Consider the following 11,303-nt stretch of genomic DNA (forward strand, 5'->3'; position numbering starts at 1 on the left):
AAAATCATGGATATACTCTAAAAACCAATGTGTTAAAAATAACACATCTCTGGGTTATTTCTTGGGACCACACGTTTTGTATATCTTTCAACACAACTTGTGTTAAAGATCATCACAATGTGTGTTGAATGTAACAAGTGTTAAATAGATAACACAAAACAATGTGTTAAAATGAACACACATCCATTTTAAGGGTGAAACCACAATATATATTTTATTTAGATTTAGAAATACTATATTGTGACTAAAGATATTACACATACTGGTGGATTAACCATTACAGTTAATATTTTGGAAATTAGTAATTAGTAATAATTGTTAGTTTAGGGTAAACAAATTGTTTTAAAGATCATCACAATCTCTCCATTAAGCTGGGCTCATCAACCAATACACCTTCGAGAACAGCCAGAAACCTGGGAGTGGTAGTTGATTATCAGCTAAACTTCACTGATCATGTTGCCAGAACCACCCGGTCCTGAAAAAAATCACTCTCCCGTAACTTCTCTGGATCTGTTGTGGAATGATCTGCCCGCTGCTACAAGATCAGCAGATTTTATGGCCATCTATAAGAATCGACTGAAAACACATTTCTTCCGTCAGCACCTGACCGATTAGTGCTGACTTCTATTTCTTTTCTACTCTTTCTATAAAAAAAAAACCTTAGCTTTATATACTGTGTTGGGCTATATGAGACCAGTTTTTACTGTACTTTGTTGTCCTTATGTTGTTCTAATTCGTTCTATGGTTTACCTCATTTGTAAGTCGCTTTGGGTAAAAGCGTCTTCTAAATGTAAATGTAATTGTTTGGTTAGGGCAGTTGGGGCACAAATTGGGTGGTGGTGGTTAAATAAATGTGTTAAGCACTGTATGTTCAGCGCATCAATGACCTGAAGTATAAGATGTATTCTGCATAATATATGGTGGTAATGTTTATGTTCATAAATCCACTCCCGCTTAACCAACAGATTACAATAAATTACCTGTTGATAACAAAGTTTACCATGCCTGAACGTATTATCGTATTATGTAAATATTTATTTTATGATTACAGCAGTGATTTCCAAAATATGTATGTATTGAATATTTAAAGACAAATATTTATGTTCTTGCTTTTTGAAACATGTTGACAGAGCAAAGATGCATCTACATCTTTCAGATATGCCATAGCTTCACATAATGTTTTAGTACCTATGGGCTGAGTTGTGTTGTAATTACAGTAATGGTCATGCAATTTTTGCTTTTAATGTTGTGTTGAACTGTCCCATTTATATATGCCTGGTTAAGGATTGTATATATAGTGTATGCTCGTATGCTTTGACAGATATACCTATGTATTTTCAGGCCTGTGTCCAAAATGAAGTGTCTGGATGTCTCCATTTGACATTACAAACATTGAGAGAAACTGAACTGTGGAACAAATATTATTTGTGACACATAAAAAGAGCCTCTTAAAAGGATATTTTACTCCAAAATTAAAATTCTTACATCACTCAACTGTCTTTCTTCTGCAGAACTCAAAAGAAAAACTTTTCAAGACTGTTTCGAAACCACTGCATGAACCAAATTGGCCCTAATTGACTTCCACTGTATGGACACAAAACCACTCAGATGTTGAAATGATGACAGAATATGGGGGGTGAACTATCCTTTTAAGTTATTGAGAGAGTAAGTACACGAGTATGTGGCTTACAGTGACGGGTAGAGCTATCCAACATCTTGTTGAAATTCCACTGTCTTTTCGATCAGATGTTAAGTAGAGTCTCTGTCTGCAGAGGAAGCTTGATCTCTGTTGTTCCCATAAGAGCTGTCATAAAGATTTAATTTTAGTCAATGTGCTTGCTGTCGTCTTTTCTTAAAGATGTTCTTGTGATGAATCTCAATGGAGAATCTTTAGTCACTGTGCATTCAACAATGTGAATGACCGTGTGCTGTGAATTCACAACTAAAATTCACAAGGACCTGTTGTAGGGGATTTACTGTAAAAGATCTGTAGACCAGTTATGATTGAATGAAGACAAGAAGAAGGAATGCAATTAATAGAAGAGAATTTACTGAAGAAAAATCGTATTTTAGTTTTGCCAGCAAAAGTCAGCTTCAGCACTCTCAAAGAGTTCCACAGGCCGACCTGTCTTACATCAAAACTGAAGTAGTTTTTATGCTAACAGAGGTTTCTAACTACGTCAGTACTTAATTAAACCAACAACAAATGATTGGTTAAATAGATAGATAGATAGATAGATAGATAGATCTAGTGTTGAACAAGAACACAAACCTCTCAAACACTTCTGGAGTCATGAGACAGGACATATAGTCCTATAGATTATCAAAGATCACAGGCATGTACTAAAATACGAATTAAAACATGACTTTTCGTCTGCCTCGTGATTTTCCACTCTTTCTCACTTTCCTTAAACAAAACAATCGAACATACAGAAACCGCTCAAGGGAAGAGTGTGTGCTAAAAGAAGATGTTTTCCTTTATGATAATAAGAAGTCCCTTTTCACAGTCACACTGACCAAGCAGGAAGAGAGAGCCTAAGCATTCATTAGAGACTTAAACCATAAATTATTCTCTTCTTTCTGTTTCAGGTTGGTGTTAATTGTCATGATTCCGCTATCATGTCATGTTTATTCTTGTCTTGCAGCGGAGTAATAGCATAGCCTTAGGGTATTGTGTGAGAAAGTCATGGCTTTGTTTATTTGATTTGTTTATTTATCTGGTTTATTGACATACATTCTCGTGTCTCGTCAGTGTTTCCCGCCATCTCGTTTCCTTGTTACCTTCCCATTAGTGTTTAATCCCCAGCACCTGTTCCCTATTAATTATTCTGTGTTTGTTCCCTTTAAATAGTCCTCATGTTTCCATTGTCTTGTGTCGGTCGTTGTGTTTTCCTGTCTGTGCCTTGTGAATTGGATTACCTGTTTCCCATGCGCATGTTCCTGTCTATGTTATCCAGTCTTGTCTAGTGAGTCTTTAGTCTAGTTAATGTTAAGAGTTTTTTGTATAGTATTCAATAAAATACCTGTTTAACCACAGTGCCTGCCTGCATTTGGGTTCTCCCCCTCCATTTCATGACAGTTAATCGTGCTTAAATCATCAATTTAACATGATAATGCTGAAGAATATTTGATTGATATTTGTCAAAACCACATAAAAGTATTTTATTTGATGTAAGGTAAAGCCATGGCACCGGTCCCTACATTGTTGTTCAAGGCATTATAGCCAAATGAAATGGAAATTAAGGTGTCCTAAAATAGTCAGCCTGTATTAATTTTATGCTTCAAGTCATTAGATTAATAGCTGCTTGTGAAAGAGGACAGAAATTGGTCCATTGTGATGGACTAAAATGTTTAACCCTAAGCCCAATTAATAGCACAGTCTATAGGTATAAGAACAGGCTGGATTAAACGATCCATAGACCCAACCATGGCCTAAATAAATGTCTTAGCAACTTTTTAGTAGTTTATTTCTCCCTTAACTCTTCAAATCACATAATTTCTCTGAGGAAAGGGAAAGATCGAGAGCTAGACTACATAATGATTTACTGGGATGTCCTGATACTACTAATGAAGTCTCATAGTTTTTGTGAAGATCTTGAAATAAGTCATGGACTTTATATGTGAATTCAGTGAAGCTGCCACATCATGGACAGTTCTGAATATCAACAATGTTTACAGTTCTTGTACAAAAACAACAGAGAAGAGTCTTCAAATGGAGCTTTGAGAGCTTGTGACTCCATCTTACTTTTACAGCTTCATAGTCGGGCTCTTTTCTGACCTTGATAAATAACTGCAATGAGAAAAAATATGGAAATTAAAATGGCCAGTCGTACCATCTTATTCTGACTCTGCCCGTCCAGACGGTGCATAAATGCAAACAGTTGCCTTTCAAAATCGTGCCTATACGTGTCATTCAGTCATTACATTATGATGTTTTAATGTTCAATTAAAAAGATGTTACAGTTGCACAGAGTCCAAACCAAGGAGACAGCAGTGGATGTATTTAATTTTTTGTGTAAATCCCTCAGAAACCATAAGTAAAAACCTGCTTGTTTGCCCGAATCACTTCAAATCAGAGTGCTTTTCTAACCTGGGACAGTACAAGCAGGATTAGATTCAAAGTTGTTCCTCAAGAGGGATCGAGGCCGACTGAAGGAGACAAAACTCAGGTGCGCAATTCGTGGATTATACGAATGATTTGAGACGTTTAAGACGAAACTAACCGCAGAGGAATTCAGGAAACATGATTTAGCTAAACGATTGCCATGGCAGTACTACACGTGTGTTGTGTTGACAAGCAAGACGGAAGGGGGGTGGGGTGCGCTGTAACTCATTATCATTTAAATAAACATGCACTAAAACAGGTTGCTGTTTTTGACGAGGCAATAAGGGTTTTGTTTACACTGCCATTGAGTGTTTTTAAGCAAAATATGTTCCAGACATTTCATGAAGACCCTGATAAATCATACCAACTTGTGGAAGTGGTCGTTTGATGTCTCCTTTAAAGGAATATCACCCTCATGTTATTCTAACATATATTTCTGTTGAACTTTTTGTTTGTTATTTCAATGTATGCTCATAGTGACCATGGGCGGTCAAAGTCCAAACAAGACAACGACAAAAATAAAATATCAGTCTGCACCGCTGAGTTGTTGTTGAATATAAAAGTATTTTAAAAGATTGCTTTCTTGTGTGTTTCACACACAAACAGAATACAAGTCTGCATGAGGGTAAGTAAAATATATTTTTTTCCTACTCTTTCTCTCTTTTCTTTTTCAAATATTAAGGCATTCTGAATCAGTCACCGCAGACATCTCGCAGCTCTAGTGAACATGTATATCTGCATCGAGTCTCAAAAAGCCAAACACAAACTTTCCATATGAACCATGACATTTTAAAACTCCGTACAGTAGAAACTAACTTCGATGATGTGTCGCCCCTCATTGATTCTAATAATATTTGCATCCCTAGTCATATGCCACATTATACAGCCATATGCAGTAATGGCACAATGGCAGCAGAGCATTTTAAACATTCACTTTCTCCCATTGTAAAGATAGAGAAGAGAAAGGTTGAGATACTATCATCTAAATAGATCCAAAAATGGACGTGAGGCATGAATAACTCGAGCTTAAAAGACCCGGTTCAAACTTTCTCTCGAGACACAAGGTTTGTCAGAAACTGGCGAAGGATTTGAGGAGAAAGAAACTTGCCTAGCGGCCTGGGTGACCCTCCATTTTCTTTTCCATCAAACTCTCCACATGTTATTAAATAATAGCAGCAATGATGTGTTCAGCCTACAGCAATCACATGGGACATACTACATTGCATCTTTTTGACAGGGCATGTGGATTATAAAAGAGTGTGCAGTTGTTTTCCTTAACTCAGATAAGAATAGCTTTTTCACTCCCAGTTGTTTTATTCTCTATCCTTTCTTTGTCTCAGCATGTAAAGTAGTGATTTTTTTCAAGCATATTGCCACATCTTCTCTGTCCTTAGTTTTGCACCTTTAATCGTTCGCTCTTCGGATTCAGATTGAATTTCAGACTTTAATCTAATTCAAACATCCTGTTGTGGAGAAACTCAAAGGTCATGTAGAACTTCTGTGACAAACAGCCGCATACCGTTGTGAGATAAAAGGCCATTATTTTCACAGATTGTTCATCCTTATTGCAGATATAATGATACTAGAAATCTTGCTTTCGCACCTCATAGTAAAATCGATCTAAATTACGCCAGGTTGTAGTTTTTATATCAAGAGGATAAGATCATCAAAGTATTACTGGTGGACTTTCTTCAGCTGCGCAATCTAGATATTGATGTCTAAACCCCTCTGACTTAGGTCATACGCAAGAAGATGAATCAAAGTATTTTCTACATTAAATTGTATCTAAGATTTAAAGTGAAAGAAACATTGACTATATCCGTCTTCTTTCGAATTCCTAAAAGTATCAAAAAAATTGTTTATTCTCATCAAATTGACTATAAAAAAACATTCTTTAAGCACCTATAGGTTTGGAACACAGCCACTGATCTCAAGGACAAGGTGAATACAGCTGCTTTATCCAATGTAGACAGAGATTTCACCTGCTCATGACAAAAGCCGTAATGAGACTGAAGGTCTCTCCTACCACTCTATTCGGTCTAATGGAAAAAAGAAAAGGGCAGCCATTCCATCCCCTCTAATGTGCCGTCTGTCCTCCTGTATCCCTCTCGTCTTTTCAATTTTCTCGGCAGGAGGGGATGTTGACATTCCAGCCAGGAGGAGGGTGGAATAACCCCCACCGGGACCATGACCCTTCAGAGAGGAGCACGGGCTGCATTAGCCTCTTCCAGCTTCCCCACTTGCTTATAATTCTTCAACCGAGAGAAGTACCATGCCAAAAAGTGCAGAACAGCGGAAACTCCCGGCAAGGCTAAACAGTGGATGTCCAAATATTTTACACAAGCTCCGGTGTCTCAAAACATTACTTAAAATACAGTGAGATGTTATAGTTTAAACCACCACACTGGAAGTCATGATGAGAGCAGGTGCATTATGGTCTAATTCACAGCTGTAGACATAAATACTGTACTGACTGCATGAAGTGCCTTTTATGTTTTTAAAATCAACTGTAATGGATGGCAGCTAAAAGCTGCAAATACTGCATAAACCCTATCATTAGCATCATCCACTGCCATTTCAAAACACAATGGATGCCTGGTAATGAATTACTAACATTAAAACATTCACATCTCTGCCATGAGCATACTAAGTAAATAATACATTGGAAGTAATAATGTCCCTGTTGACAAACGAAACTGGGATGGACTTGAATAGTTAGCACAAAATCAAACATTCACTTATTCACCTTCTGTGAAACACAAAAGAAGAGCTGTTTGGTTTACAACATTTTTCAAAATATCTTCATTTATGTTCTGCAGAAGAAAGAAAGTCATACGGGTTTGCACTGACATAAAAGTCAGTAAATTATTTTTCTTTTGTGGGTGAACTAACCCTTTAAAATATCTCTGTGAAAACACTACTGCAGTCAGATACTGTGTTCACTGTTTACCCCATCAAAAAGCTTTTAGGCGACCTCCACCTATCAATCTTTTGGTGTGTTCACAGTTTTTTGTGCTACAAAGCTACTTTGCTACCATTATTTGTGATATAATTATAGTAGCCTTTCTAGACAAAGTAAACTCCTAAGAAAGAGAGGGTATACAGAAGCTTGCAGATACTGTAAGAACCACATTTCTTATGAGCGAAACCATTTCCTGTAGTCAGTGGTTTGAAAGACAGCTGGATGCCTATTATATATGTGTGTCGAGAGAATGCCAGGGTTTTTTAATATAACAGATACGGCACAGTGATGGAGGTCTTGTGCATTTTCCTTCATTTACTAATGGAATCAAAAGACTGCTGCTAGATCTTCCAGCTGGACACAGCATGCAGAAAACATTCAAGGTCTGGAACTTATTGCTGCTTTCTTTGGCCAAGGCCCACCCAATAGAACATATGACTGACAGATAAAGCAACCAATCACGTTTCGTCTTGAGCCATGTCAATGTTTAGAGGCGTGAAAATGTTCCCGTAGGAACAGTCTCAGGCCAGTGTAAATTCACAAACTTGTCAAAAGTTAACAGCAACAAAATGATTATAGGTTTATGCCGTGACCTTGCATACTCTTTAGAATTAAGTGTTAAGTCGATCGTGATGAATTCTTAGCAACCGTTGTAAACACGACCTGTATACTGACACCTGTATTTCTTATGCGCATAGTTTAGTCATGCTTTACTTTTCAAAGCACTTTTGTCAGAAGTGGTCAAGCTTCACTTTCAATCAAGTTCAGTGTTTTACAACTACATACAGCGATAAGGATGAAAGGAGAAACAAAGCTAACATATACTGTAGGATCACAGCCTTATTGCTGGAGCTTGTTTTGAGGATGCACCCTAGGAATATAAAGGATAAAAGTAAATACCTTCATCATACCAACAGACCAGGAAGGCTTGCGAGACACCCTGCAACTCAGTGAAGTATAGGGTTACCTGAAAAAGGGAGTGTACAAAGCATCTTGAGATATTTTGCACAGAGAATATAGTCTTAATGCATTTGCCCAAATTTTGTAACAGACTTAAGACTTATGAGTGCATTGCTACGTATAGTACAGTTCATATTGAAGGATTTTTTTTCGAATAATTTCTTCCTCAAACAATTCATAGAAAATAAAAAATGTGTTGCTTGTTGTAGAATCCACAGTAAACAAAGTGATTTAAGTCTTCAATGAATGACATGTACAGTGTATGAGGTTTATAGTATTATTGACCACTTCGCAAGATGTAAACACTCGCCCCCAGAAGCACTTCCGGTTTCAGTTTTTATTTATGTATTATTTTATTTATCTTTCATATATAATTGAATCTGAAAGATTTTTGTTTAACATTTTAAATCAACTATAAATATTTTGTTGGTTGTATTTAGTTCAACCTTATGAGTAATTGGAACATGAAGTTCGTTGTTTAAATCTTCCAAAGAGGTCTATAAATGGTTTCTCCAGCAACAACATAAACAGACGTTATGTGGCCTAAACTTAACTTCCAGCAGACCTCTGCAAAGAATCAATAACTGTTGAGTAGTTTTAATGTATAAATACAATTCATATACAATGATTATACATTTTTATTCACATTAATTAAATATAAAATAAATTATTATATTATGCCCAAAAACAGACAAAAAGTTAACTTTGGGCCAGGCGTGTGCATCCAATGGAACTGGCTATAACTGAAATGGTCCTTTCCTTGTACGAGAAAAGTGCTTTGAAAAGTTTACGAAGTTTTGAGCAATGTAATGCTTGCTGTTCTTTGGAGCATGTTTGCTACTGTGTAATCTAAACATCCTTAACCACCAGCTGTCCTCTCTTCTTTCAAAATAGAATTTAATGTACTGGAATAAAATCAACACCTTCCACCCACTGCAACCTAAGTGTGAGCTTGTTTGAAGCTTTGCCTAAGCATTCTAAACTAATTAAGACTGAAGGCACGATCTCTCAATGGCTCCAACAAACACACACAAATATGTGAGAAAACCGCTGAGGTTTTTTTCAGATGTCATTCACGCATAGTTTGGCAGTTTAACATGTGCTCTCTCTTTCTGTGCACGCATAGTTGAATTCAATCCACCATCTTCAATGCAATTTTACAGATTATAAATCTTTGACCCCAAATGAACAAATGCCAGTTGCAAGCAAGAAGTTCTGGCGAGTATAAGCAAGTAACCCAAGCTTAAAAGCCAAATGTTGTCAGAACTAGGTTATTTAGTTTTACTTCTTAAATGTAGAGATTAGTTGCAGTCTTAAAATGAAGTACAGAAAGTCAAGTGGATTTGACAGCGAGAACTGACATCAGCAGGAATCAGTGGCGGGGAGTCTAAGGTGAGGAAAGGCATGCTGGGATATGTGCGGTAAGAGTTAGCATGCAGAGCAGTTGGTTGGGGGTGAGGTGGGTTGAATGTGGCATAACGTGCCTAGCTAATGAGGATCATACCCTTAGGGGCCATTACCCTAGAGGATGAGGACGATAATGGAGAAAAAAATATGTATTAGTAATGAGAAGACAAATCCATTTGTTTATCTCAGGTAATATATAGGACAGAGTAACTACAGGCGGAAACATTACAAGATAGCAGTAAAAGATACTTTGGTGGTGGCCACTACAATACAAAAAGATGCCGTGGGTTGAGACAGCGTGTCTATTCATGTTGATGCAGGGAAGAGATCATGCGGGCATGAGAAAGACTGTAGAAAGAGTGAATTTTAATAATAAGAAGAAGGATAAAAGGACCTGTGTTAATATTCTAAAGACTTTCCAGCAGAGACCTGTTAGGACCCGCGGTGCTAAGGCTTCTAGCGTAAATACTTAGAGATGTCTATGAAGATCCTTTCCAGCAGAGAGATGTTGGAGAGAAAGATCCTCTAAAAATCATCCCAGAGGAGGTTGCTTTGATTCGGATCAGTAAGAGAGTAACATTGTTTTTCAGTTTGTTAGAACTAAGATATGTTGTTGTTGTACTATTAGCTGTGTAGCGGAGCAGTTTTGAGTTTTATTGTTTATTTGGAACCAGTGTGCTGCTTGTATATACTTTGTGTCGTCTTTGCTTGTTTATTCATTTGGATTATTATTTGCGTGGTCTAAACTATGATAAAGTTAAGCATTTCATGCTTGCATTGCACAGCATGTTTGAGGGCAGAGCTAGCTAACAGTAAATAGCAACGTTGTTAAAGGCGTCTGATCTGACAGCAAGATAGCAGTTAGGAGTAAGTTAGTAGACGTTCTTCCCCCCTTTGTAAAGGCAGGGACAACCGGACTACGTACCGCAGGGTAGAGATTGAGAGGAAGAGGAAACAAGCTTTGAAGAGCTGTTTGTCTGTTTAGGGCTACTGTACAAAACATGTCAGCGCAACATGGCGAATTCAATCATGTAGGCCCACTTTGTATGTAGATATAAATAGCTCATTCTAATGTAATACAAACATAACAGTTCATCATGTAAACTCTTTATAAACACCTCTGAAAAAGTCGTTTTGTATATTATATTGCATTTCTGTCAATAGATCCTCCTAAAAATCCCACATTGCTCCTTTAATTGGGATTTTCTTCCAGAGACAACACAGGATGTTGATCCAGGACCACTTCTTATTTGTGTACAGTCGTGGCCAAAAGTTTTCAGAAGTACATAAATATTCATTTTCAAAAGGTTTGCTGCTAAACTGCTTTTAGATCTTTGTTTCAGTTGTTTCTGTGATGTACTGAAATATAATTACAAGCACTTCATATGTTTCAAAGGCTTTTATCAACAATTACATGGCATTTTTGCAAAGAGTCAGTATTTGCAGTGTTGGCCCTTCTTTTTCAGGACCTCTGCAATTAGACTGGGCATGCTCTCTATCAACTTCTGGGCCAAATCCTGACTGATAGCAACCCATTCTTTCATAATAACTCCTTGGAGTTTGTCAGAATTAGTGGGTTTTTGTTTGTCCACCCGCCTCTTGAGGATTGACCACAAGTTCTCATTGGGATTAAGACCTGGGGAGTTTCCAGGCCATGGACCCAAAATTTCAACATTCTGGTCCCCGAGCAACTTAGTTATCACTTTTGCCTTATGGCACGGTGCTCCATCATGCTGGAAAATGCATTGTTCTTCACCAAACTGTTGTTGGATTGTTGGAAGAAGTTGCTGTTGGAGGGTGTTTTGGTACCATTCTTTATTCATGGCTGTGTTTTTGGGCAGAATTGTGAGTGAGCACACTCCCTTGGAT

The sequence above is a fragment of the Triplophysa dalaica genome, chromosome 4, assembly GCF_015846415.1.
Source record: "Triplophysa dalaica isolate WHDGS20190420 chromosome 4, ASM1584641v1, whole genome shotgun sequence".
Classification (NCBI taxonomy): Eukaryota; Metazoa; Chordata; class Actinopteri; order Cypriniformes; family Nemacheilidae; genus Triplophysa; species Triplophysa dalaica.